The sequence below is a fragment of the Coptis chinensis genome, chromosome 2, assembly GCF_015680905.1.
Source record: "Coptis chinensis isolate HL-2020 chromosome 2, ASM1568090v1, whole genome shotgun sequence".
Taxonomy (NCBI): domain Eukaryota; kingdom Viridiplantae; phylum Streptophyta; class Magnoliopsida; order Ranunculales; family Ranunculaceae; genus Coptis; species Coptis chinensis.
The window spans coordinates 98,394,540-98,405,321 of record NC_141457.1 but is presented as its reverse complement, the minus strand read 5'-3'; the positions used below and the strand labels follow the sequence as shown (position 1 = coordinate 98,405,321).

At 36.0% G+C, this 10,782-nt stretch overlaps 1 long non-coding RNA gene across 1 annotated transcript; it reads right to left on the bottom strand.

Moving 5' to 3' along the window:
* Positions 1-6,996: 6,996 nt before the first annotated feature.
* On the bottom strand, positions 6,997-9,819 carry LOC147519459 (uncharacterized). The gene is made up of 2 exons (XR_015214230.1): positions 9,413-9,819; positions 6,997-7,489 (listed from the first exon to the last, which is right to left on the bottom strand). It is a non-coding gene; the product is annotated as an uncharacterized LOC147519459 (long non-coding RNA).
* Between the last annotated feature and the right edge of the window lie 963 nt (positions 9,820-10,782).

Below are 10,782 nucleotides of genomic sequence, written 5' to 3'. Positions count from 1 at the left end.
GTTCTGCCTGCCTGTGAAAGTACCTTGGCCTTCCATCCAACAACTTTCTTCTGTATCTTGTCTACCAAATAATTGAAATTCTCACTTCTTTTGTTAGAGAGAATAATAGGCACACCTAAGTATTTCTCTCCATCTTCAAATCTTCTAATCTTCCATCTTCTCAAGATAATTTTTTTATGCTTAAAGTGAACATTTGAACTAAAGTAAGCATTTGATTTAGTCCAATTGATTGCCTGTCCAAATGCAACACAATACCTTTCAAGTAGCTGCTTCATATTATGGGACTCATCCAAAGTAGCCTTACAAAAGACAATTAGATCGTCTGCGTAAAGGAGGTGGGTGATAGGAGGGGTTTTTGGTTTGATCACAATGCCATGAACATGACCAAGGCTTTCTTCATAAGTGATAATTCGAGAAATGGCTTCTGAAGCAAGAATGAAAAGATAAGGGGAGATAGGATCTCCTTGTCTAATACCTCTAAGAGGGAAGATCTTAGAAAGAGGAGATCCATTAAGAAGGACATTGTATGTAACAAAGGAGATGCAGAGTTTAACCATAGACCTCCATTTATTTGAAAAGCCCAAGCCTTCAAAAATATTATCAATGAAACTCCACTTCAATCTATCAAAAGTTTTAGCCATGTCCAATTTAATAGCCATCCAGCCTTGCTTCTTTTTCTTTATATGCTTCATTTGATGAAAAATCTCACTACCAAGAGTAGTGTTATCTCTAATATTCCTACCCTTTATGAAGGTAGCTTGATGTGGTGAAACCAATTTATGAAGAAGAGGTTTAAGCCTATTTGCCAAGATTTTGGATATGATTTTGTAGCTGAAATTGCTTAGGCTAATAGGTCTGTCTTTAGTTATGTGTTCGGGATTGGGGATCATAGGAATAAGAGTAATGAATGTTTCATTGAGGCTAGGTGGGAGATGTCCAAAAAGAAAAAACTTTTGGACTGCCTTGATAACAGATGAAGAAATAATACTCCAATATTCTTTGTAAAAAATCCCCTGAAAACCATCAGGTCCAGGAGCTTTCAAGCTACCAAATTTCTTGACAACCTGCCAGATATCAGATGGTGAAGGAATAGAGGTAAGTAGGGAATTTTCTCTATCAGTAATGGATGGTTTAAAGAGATTGAGGATTGTTTGATCAGGAGTAGGCTCATCAGATGCAAAGATATTTTTGAAATAACTATTAATAGTCTCTCCTATATGTTTCCTGCCTTCTTGCCATAAACCTGCATCATCTCTAATCTTGGTAATATAATTCTTTCTTCTTCTAAAAATGGTTGACAAGTGAAAGAATTTGGTGTTTCTTCCCCCATCCTTGACCCATTCAAAACTTGACTTTTGTTTCCAGTAACTTTCTTCTAATTCATACAGACTCGTTAACTCAGCTCTTAGGATCTCTGCCGCGTTGTAATTGTCTTCATTCACCTCCTAAGATAGAGTCCTTTCAAGCTTAGATTTCACTTCTTTAATCTTGTAGAAAAGATTTCCAAAGACTTTCTTGTTCCAGACAATAAGTTTCTTCCTAATAGCATCAAGTTTACCACTGAGATGAGTATCTGGGTGTACATCATGTTCCTATGAATCCTCAATAGTGGGTTTACATGTAGGGTGTTCAGTCCACATATGGTAAAATCTAAAAGGTTTTGGTGGGATTTTTACTTCAGGGGAGAGATTGATAAAAAGGGTGAGGTGATCAGAAGTAGAATTGACAATGGTTTTAACTTGAGCTTGGAGAAAAAGATCTACCCAAGAGGTGGTAACAATGGCTCTATCAAGCCTTTCCAAAACATGATCCTTATAACATCTTCTATTACTCCAGGTGTATTTGGGACCATTAAAACCCAAATCAGCAAGACCCAGGTCATTCATAAACTCATTGAAATCTAACATACTTCTATTACATGCATTATTTCCACCATTTTTCTCATCCACAGAGGTAATTGCATTAAAATCTCCTAAGAGAATCCATAGTCCAGGAATAAGGTTTGCAAAAGACCTAATCTCATCCCAAATCTTCTTCCTACAACTAACATTTGGTTCACCATAGATAAAAGTAAAATATCAATCATCAGAAGAGTAGTAATTGGTAAGTTTCCCTGAAATGTGATTAACCATAGCTCCAAGAATTTCCACATCACCACAAGTCCACCTTTTACCCCAGCGGTTGGCACAAAACAGTTCCCCTTAAATTTTAATTTCTTCAAAACTTCTAACATCTTCTTATCCTGAGCCTTTGTTTCTGACAAACATACAATATCTGGGTCGACTTCTTTTGTTGGGTCCATTAGATCTTGAACGGCCTTGGTTGAACCTAAACCTCGGCAATTCCAGGACATCATTGAGTTGGAGGTGATTGATTAGGGTCAACCACCGCAAACCCCTCTAGATCAGTATAGTTTCCATTCCATCATAGTATCATCTTCATGGGCCTTTTCTTCTTCCTAAACCTCTGTTTCCATAATCATGTGTCCCTCATACTCTATCTCAGTTATCCTTTCAACTCTATTGTTGTCCTCATTAACTATTAACTTCTCTGAGTTATCCTCAACTCCCAGAGCCAATTCCTTGTTGTCATGCTGCAAAACCATCTCTGGAATTTTCGAGTTTCTTATTACAGGTAGGGATTCCATTTGCAGCTCACCTTGCTGTTAACTATTTGTCTGTATTCCATCTACTTGTTGTGCTGCTACTGAGTTTTTTTTTACCCAATTAAAAATCGCTATGACTTGTGAATTATTGCTCATTCCACCTTTAGAAGCCCGAGCATTCCGGACTTCTTGTGCTCTTTGTATAGACTGAAGAGAGAGAAGCTCATAATGTCTTTTCTGACTATAAGTATTTCTTCTTTCCAATTTTTCTTATGACGTACTTCTGATCTTATCTCGGTTGTGTCGATCCATCTCTATACTGAATTTCCTCTTCTCTTTTCTAGGTAAAATTACTGATGGGGGTGGGTTCTCACGTGAGGAGAAGGAAAAGGTGTTTGGGTCGATGTTTTGAGGTAGATAATAAGGTGGGGTAATGATTGGTTGATCCATCTAGATTAGGTTCGGTCCATTGAGGGCCATATCTAAATTGAGCATATGGCCCAAAACTGTTGGGTTACTAAAAATTAAATGGGGGGATGGTCCATTTGAGATGAGTGGGCTATTTTTTGAAATTGCTGCTAGACCTTCCAGATGGGCCTCCTTTAAAGTTGAGTCTTGGGGAGCACTTTTATCAGAATTTTCGCTATTCAGATGAGCTGGGTCATTTCCAGAACGAATATGCTTTTCACCTACTATAACTGTGCCAGGGACACTTGTCTATAGATCCATGCATAGCTCTACTAACTTGCACTTGTACTGCATTAACTTGCATTGGCTCCTTGTTAACCGGCATTGACGCCTTGGGGTTCATATCCTGCGTATTACTAACGTATGCCTCGACCATGCATATGTTTCCACCAACCATGTTAACTTGCACTTCCTCAGAGTCCTCCATTGATGGATTCCCAACTTTCTCTGTGATGCTATTGTTTGCTCTACCATGAAAGGCAATAAAAGCTCTTGAGGCATTGGAGAAATTAATAGGTACTACCTCCAATCCTTGATTATACGCTAGATTCCTCTCCAACAGTCTACTGTGGAGCTGACATGTTTTCATATTATGACCGATAAAGCCACAAAAATAGCAGAATATAGGTAGTCTCTCATACTTAATCACTTAACTGGGTGTGGGTCTCCTGAATCCAGTTTAACTTGCTGAGATAGTTGCTTCTTGATGTTCATAACAATTTTAATGCGCACCACAGGAGCATGAAACTCTCTACAGCAATCGACATCTGCTTCCTTAAAGAAACCTAGTGTGTTTCCAATAGTTTCCAGGTCTTCTTTGTTTTTCTGCCATTCAAGAGGAAGGCCAAAAGCTTGTACCCAACATGGGACAAAATGAAATTTGACCTCTTCAATATTGAGATTCGGTACCCACTCATGGATCGAGAAAATATAGCCTTGCACATTCCATGGACCATTTTGTAGTACAAACTGAAGATCTATCTTATTGCTGAAAGAGATAGAGAAAATTCCATTGGAAATAGTTTTAATCTGAAAGTTACCTGTAGTTTTCCATTGCTTTTGTAGATTGATAGCAATGATATTCAGTGGAATCCATCTTTTGCAGAAAAACTTAGCCACCGCTGTTGATTCCCAATTTTTTCTTTCATCTCCAGATAAACTGTTTAGTTTCGCTTCCTTTGGTGCTAGGGAGAAAACCAACTTTTCTAGAAGTTCATCTTGAAGTTCTACAATGGCTTGTTTGGTTTTTGAGCTTTCACCTTTTTCCATAGTTCTAGATCTACAGAGAGGTTTCTAATTATGAAAAAAGTTATTTGTTTTGGGGGTTTTTTTTTTTTTTTAGGAGAAAAGGTTTTATTTTTCAGAAGGGTTTATGATTTTTGTGGTATTTTAGTGGTTATTGATAAGGGGTTGCTTGGCATTCTTTTCTCCGCAGAGAAAAAGGTTTTTCTCTCTCTACGTACTGTTTCAAGTGAAACCCATTTCATCCTAAGTGGGGTAACTTGGGAGACAAATTACTCATTCATATCTCTATTCATTTGTGCAAATCCATTTTTCTAACAATTGCCCACATGAATGAAGATTTGGCTTCTTCTATCATAAATATCGGATTTCTGTTCTTTTACAAATGAAAAGATTACCGCATCAGGTCAAGTAGCATGGGAGGCATTGAACTTGCCTTAGTGAAAGACGATCGAATTTAATTGGACGATCAGTAGACTTCAATTAATATCCTTGAACTATCAGCTATTTGTATAAACCTAGACAATCATCTTCACACAGTACCTTCTCGAATACTGTTGGTTCTCACGTTTGTGTTCATTTTGGCCTTGAACACTTCTTGGTTTCAAATGATGCTTCTGAGACAATTGCCTTTAAAAATTCTCATAGAAGCGACCTCACTTCGCACTAACATAGGTGATTTCTATAAAGAGTATCCTGCAATACTCCACTTTGATAGCATAACTTTCCAAGATATAGTAAATCAATCATTAAAAGCTTGACTTATCCTGGGTCTCGCGGCAGCTATGCAGTCTTATATAGGAATGAGTTAGAGTATAGTATTACTCTCTAGGGCTTACTGAGTCATAGATATAATTCAATTAGCCCTTTGAACCTATAACTTGGGATCTCCAGTCAACTAGTTTAGTTTTTCTATTATGAGGACTCTTGGTTGATTATCTCAAAGGCTTTAGGCCCATTCCCCTTGATAATCTTTCCACTTGCTCTCTTGTTAAACATTTTGTAAGCGAATCCGTAATATTATCTTTTAACTTTACATAGTCGATTGAGATAACTCCATTTGAGAGCAATTGTTTAACGGTGTTATGTCTACGACGGATGTGTCGAGACTTTCCGTTATGCATGCTACTCTGTGCTCTACCAATAGCAGATTGGCTGTCATAGTGTATACACACTGCTGGCACAGGTTTAGCCCAGTTTGGAATATCCTCTAAGAAAATTCGAAGCCACTCTGCTTCTTCTCCAGCCTTGTCCAATGGATGCTATGAATTATGATTCCATAGTGGACCTCACTATACACGTTTGTTTTGAGGATTTCCAAGAAACCGTTGCACCTCCAAGTGTAAAGACATATCCACTTGTGTACTTTAAGTCTTTAGTGTCAGATATCCAATTAGCATCGAAGTACCCTTCTGGAATGGCTGGATATCTTGTATAGTGCAGACCAAAATTCTAAGTATACTTTAAGTATCCCAAAACTCTCAGTATGGCAACCAATGATCTCTGTCAGGATTACTCGTATATTGACTTAGCTTGCTCACAGAGTATGCTATGTCAGGCCTTATACAGTTCATGACATACATTAAACTGCCAAGCATACGAGAGTACTCTAATTGAGATATGCTATCTCTCAGTATTTTTGGCCAAATGAAAATTTACGTCAAATGGTGATCTTTTTGGTGTGATATTATATTTCTTGAACTTTTCAAGAATCGTCTCAATGTAATGAGATTGTGATATAACAAGTCCATCCTCCGTCCTAGAGATATTAATTCCTAAGATAACATCAGCGACACCTAAATCTTTCATGTCAAACTTATTAGACTACATTTGTTTTGAGTAAACTTATTCCAAAAATATATTTATTGTTAAGTAAACAATAAAATCAAATTGATATAACAACTACATCATGAACAAACCTTTAGTTCAACGAATGAACTTAATTTACCAAAGAAAAAATATGTCTTAAGTTGTTAGGAATATACAGCTTAATTGTACTTACTCTTTACCAATCATCACACAGTACAAACCTTTTTTCTTGTAAGTGTCTTGTATTTCTTTGTTAAATCTGAGCCTAGTTTAGAACCACTATGTCCTTAAAACAGATTTTTCTCCTCACGATGCTTGAAGGTTGATGGAAAACTGTCTCCCAAGATAGAACGGATTTCCTTCTATAGAAAGTTAGCACTTCAATTCTATAGAATCAACAAACACAACATAGTATTTGACTAAGAACAGAGGGAAAAGAGAAAAATCAGAATTCTGTGTGATCTGGTGTGCCTTTCTCTCCAAATTCATTCACTATTTATAAGTGAGAAGTGCATTTTCGAAACAACACAGTGACTCTTTGAAAAAGTTAGACACCTCTTTGAAAAGTCACGTGTTTCGAAAGAACACACCATTTCGGCATAAAACACTGTTTCAAACCAGTGCCTATTTCGAAAGATCACACTTTTTTGGCATAATGCACTATTTCGAACCAGTGCACCTAGGAGTGTGCACGGGTCAATTTGGATCGGGTTTTGCATAAAACCGATGACCGAACCGACGTTCTCGGTTCCACTATATTTCAAACCGAACCAATCCGAAACCGATTTGAAATTTTCGGTTCGATTGTGTCGGTTTTCGGATTTAAACCAGTTGTGAAAAAAAGACCTAATTTCAAACAAAAAAACCTAAATAAAAAAAATTATTTATTAGATCAAGTCTTTATATAAAAATGGTAGATCCATCCATTTTACACCTTATCCATGAAATTGTTCAACAAAAAAACCATTAAGAGTGAGGGAGAGAATTGACACAACCAACACACCATAATTACCACTTACTTCTTTTTTTTTTTTTTTTCGCTAAATTAGTTACCAATTACTTAATACCAAACATCCAAGTTTAAACATTTATTTCAATGCTTCATATCCACAGCAATTGATCAGAACCGCATATGCAAAAAAATAACTTAAAAAAATAGACAAAATAACCCTATGCATCTGTGTTGATGGTGGTGACTGGTGGAGGTGAGGTGGCGGTGATAACTTGTGGAGGGAAATAATGAAGGAGAATTGAAGTTAGATAAGAAATGGAGGATGGATCTGGGGTGGTGGCGGCTGTGCCCTAGTATTTAGGTTAGGATGTGAGCTTCTTTTGCTTTTTGTTTATGGTATATATGTACTTTTACTTTAAATGAAGGGTCTTTTGCATTTTGGTCCTACTATTAATAGCGAATTTAGGGTTTGGTCCACAATTAATCGTTTATTGCAGTTTGGTCCCAAATTGACATAGGTCCGTCTATACTTTCTTAATACCCAAATTAACCTAACACGTGTAATCTTTGACGCGGAAACTAATCAACAGTCATCACTTAACTGGTATTTTGCAGTTTGGTCCTAGTGATAATAGTGATATTAGGGTTTGGTCCTAGTGATAATAGTGATATTAGGATTTGGTCCACAATTAATCGTTTATTATATTTTGGTCTCGTCAATCCATCTAAAATTTTATAATACCATATTTACCCTTTAAAATAATTAGTCATCATTTAATCATTTGATTTTAATCAACGACTCGTCTTACACCATGTGTATCTCAACTAACCGAGTCCCAAACTTACATTTTATATTCTTCATATCTTACCACCATAACCACTACCACCTTCTTCTCCACTACTCAATTATCACCTCATTCATCACCATTCCACAATCACCGCCATCTAGCTTTCTCAACTTTATACAAAGATAAAAATCATTTGTCCCAAGTAGTCATGGCTAAGGCTGGAGAGGCATTTTTTGTGCCTCGCCTTCAAACGTGTATACTAACATGAGGCGTGCGCTTTTCACGCTTTTGTGTGCTTTTAATTGAGGCACAAGGCGCGCGCCTTCTTAACTTTTACAATTTTTTCATTTTTTTTACAATTTTTGCTATTTGTGACACATTTACACTCAATCCAATTGTTGTATGGTTCAAGAAATTTTACAAATTTAGTAAGTTTTATTCTGGAGTACACTCGAAACTTAATTTTGACTAGTTTTTGTTAAGTTGTATGGATTGAAAGAAAACACAAAGATGAATTAAATGAAGTTTTACGGGATTCTAAAATTTGAATCACGTGTTCTATTTCATAAAGAACTCATTTGGCTTAATTCGATTGGTTCATTATTTTAGTTTATTGAAGTTGAGCTAGATTGTTTTGAGAGATACGAATTTTATTTTACTTTTTACTTATTGCTTAAGATTTTTCTTTTAAATGACTACAATGGTTTCATGTTTACAATCACATAAAATTAATTTTAAAGTTTGGCTAAGTAATTTAGTGATAATTTATGTCATATTTTATTTTTATTTTATTTTTTATTTGATTTATCTATTTTTTTATTACTACGTGCCTCACTTCAATGCGCGGGTCATGCGCCAAGCGTCTTAAGCCTAAGGCAGAGAGAGAGAGTATTGCCTTAGGGTGCTTTAACGCATTTGACTATCTTGATTTGTCCTATTGAACTTAAAATACTATAAGACTACAAAAATTAATTTTGAATTAAAAAAATAAAAATAAAAAAGATTGGGTATTTGAAATTTCAACTTAAACTCCTTAATAAACGAGACAAAAATTTTAACAACTCTTATCTTAACTTGAAATAAATAAAAAAAAAAAAAAAAAAAAAGTAGTTGATTGTGTTAATGACGGACATTGTTGTTAGATAGTGGTGGTGGTGGCGATTCAGATTGTTATGGAGGGTGGAGGTGGTGGTGGAGTGGTATTCAAGAAAAAAAATGTTAATTGTCTAAAACCGTTGGATTGAATGAATGAGATGATGTCATGTGTAGTTTTTAGTAATTGGTCCCACTTTTAATAGCAATATTTGCAATTTGGTCCCACTTTTAATAACAATATTTGCAGTTTGGTCCTCAAATAAGTCACGTGTACGACATGTGCAGGGTATTATAGGTATTTTAGAAAATATATTGATGGAATAGACGTGGACCGTTCGGTCAACTCACGGTCAACACACTTTAACGGCAATTTGGGACCAAACTGCAATAAACGATTAATTGTGGACCAAATCCTAAATTCGCTATTAATAGTAGGACCAAAATGCAAAAGACCCTTAAATGAAACATGGAATAAACGGGTAGGCTCGGATATTCCCGGTTATCACAAATATAAACCGTGAGCTGAACTGACTCAGTCGGTTTTGCAATATTTCAAACCGACTTAAATGGATAACCAACCCGTATAGCACAGTTCGGGTCGGGTCAGTTGGTTATGTCGAGTACTGCAGTTTTATGCACACCCCTAAGTGCACTTTTTTCAAAAAAAATTTCTCTCTTTACATAACTCATTTCATCTCAAGTGGAATAACTTGAGAGACAAATTAATCATTCATATCTTAATAGATTTGTGCAAATTCATTTTCCTAACAATAAATTTACAGTAACTCCGTATTCAGGTATGAAGGGGAAACTTGGTCTAGGACAAACATTGCAACTGTTTTCGTTTTCGTTTTTTCCTTAGTTATCTATATATATATATATATAAAAGCTCGCGCACATTCTCTCTCCTCACCATATTGTTCCATTTTGCACTTCTAGCCATATGATTGGCTCCTAAAAAATCGGATGGAATAATAATTAGTGACACCTCCCCAGATTTGTTTAAATCTCCCTAATCTATTCTTAATTTTCTATGGACTCCTCAAATTAAAAAAATAAAAATAACAAATTAAATAAACTTTATACAAATTCTACCGAAAACCTAATTTTTCTCCTGAAACTATGATGGTCTCTTATCTTCTTCCCTACCAAGCAAGAGTTCACAATAGCCCCACCACTGCATCGAGCCAAACAGGCAAAAAATTGTACGCCTCAATTCAATAACCCCGAATCTCGATGCCATCTTTGACAAAAAACGAGATTTTTCATGATCCGGAGGTGATTAAGCTACAAGTAGGCATAGACTCCACAGAGTTTCTAGACTCCACAGAGTTCTTCAATGCGCACTAAAAGCACCCATCATCTCTCGCCCACGTCAATAAGGTAAATTCTCATCAAATGTCCTATGATCGACAAAATAGGTATGTGCTTCATAACACAATAGAGGAATCAACCAACCACCTTGAGTACCAGTTGTCTAAATAGGCAGCATGTTAAAAAATACGAACACACCTAATTGGTCAACTATAGGCCCCGCATCTCTTCAAAATGTTAACTTTTTGGTATTATCCAAGATAAGGTTTATATGTGAATCTGCAACTTGAATGGTATAATATTGTTTCAGTCTACAATGGGGAGGGAAGGAAGTAGCCCCTACATTGTTATTTATTTCCACTCGCTGGGTTGTGGAAGTATCCTAAGTCCGAACCTTGGCTGTATAAGCCCTTTACGTTTTTCCTGATCTGGCATTATCTTGATATGAAAAATGACTACTATATTGAAACTATGTATGTCTTTTATAAACATTTATTTACAAATTTCTT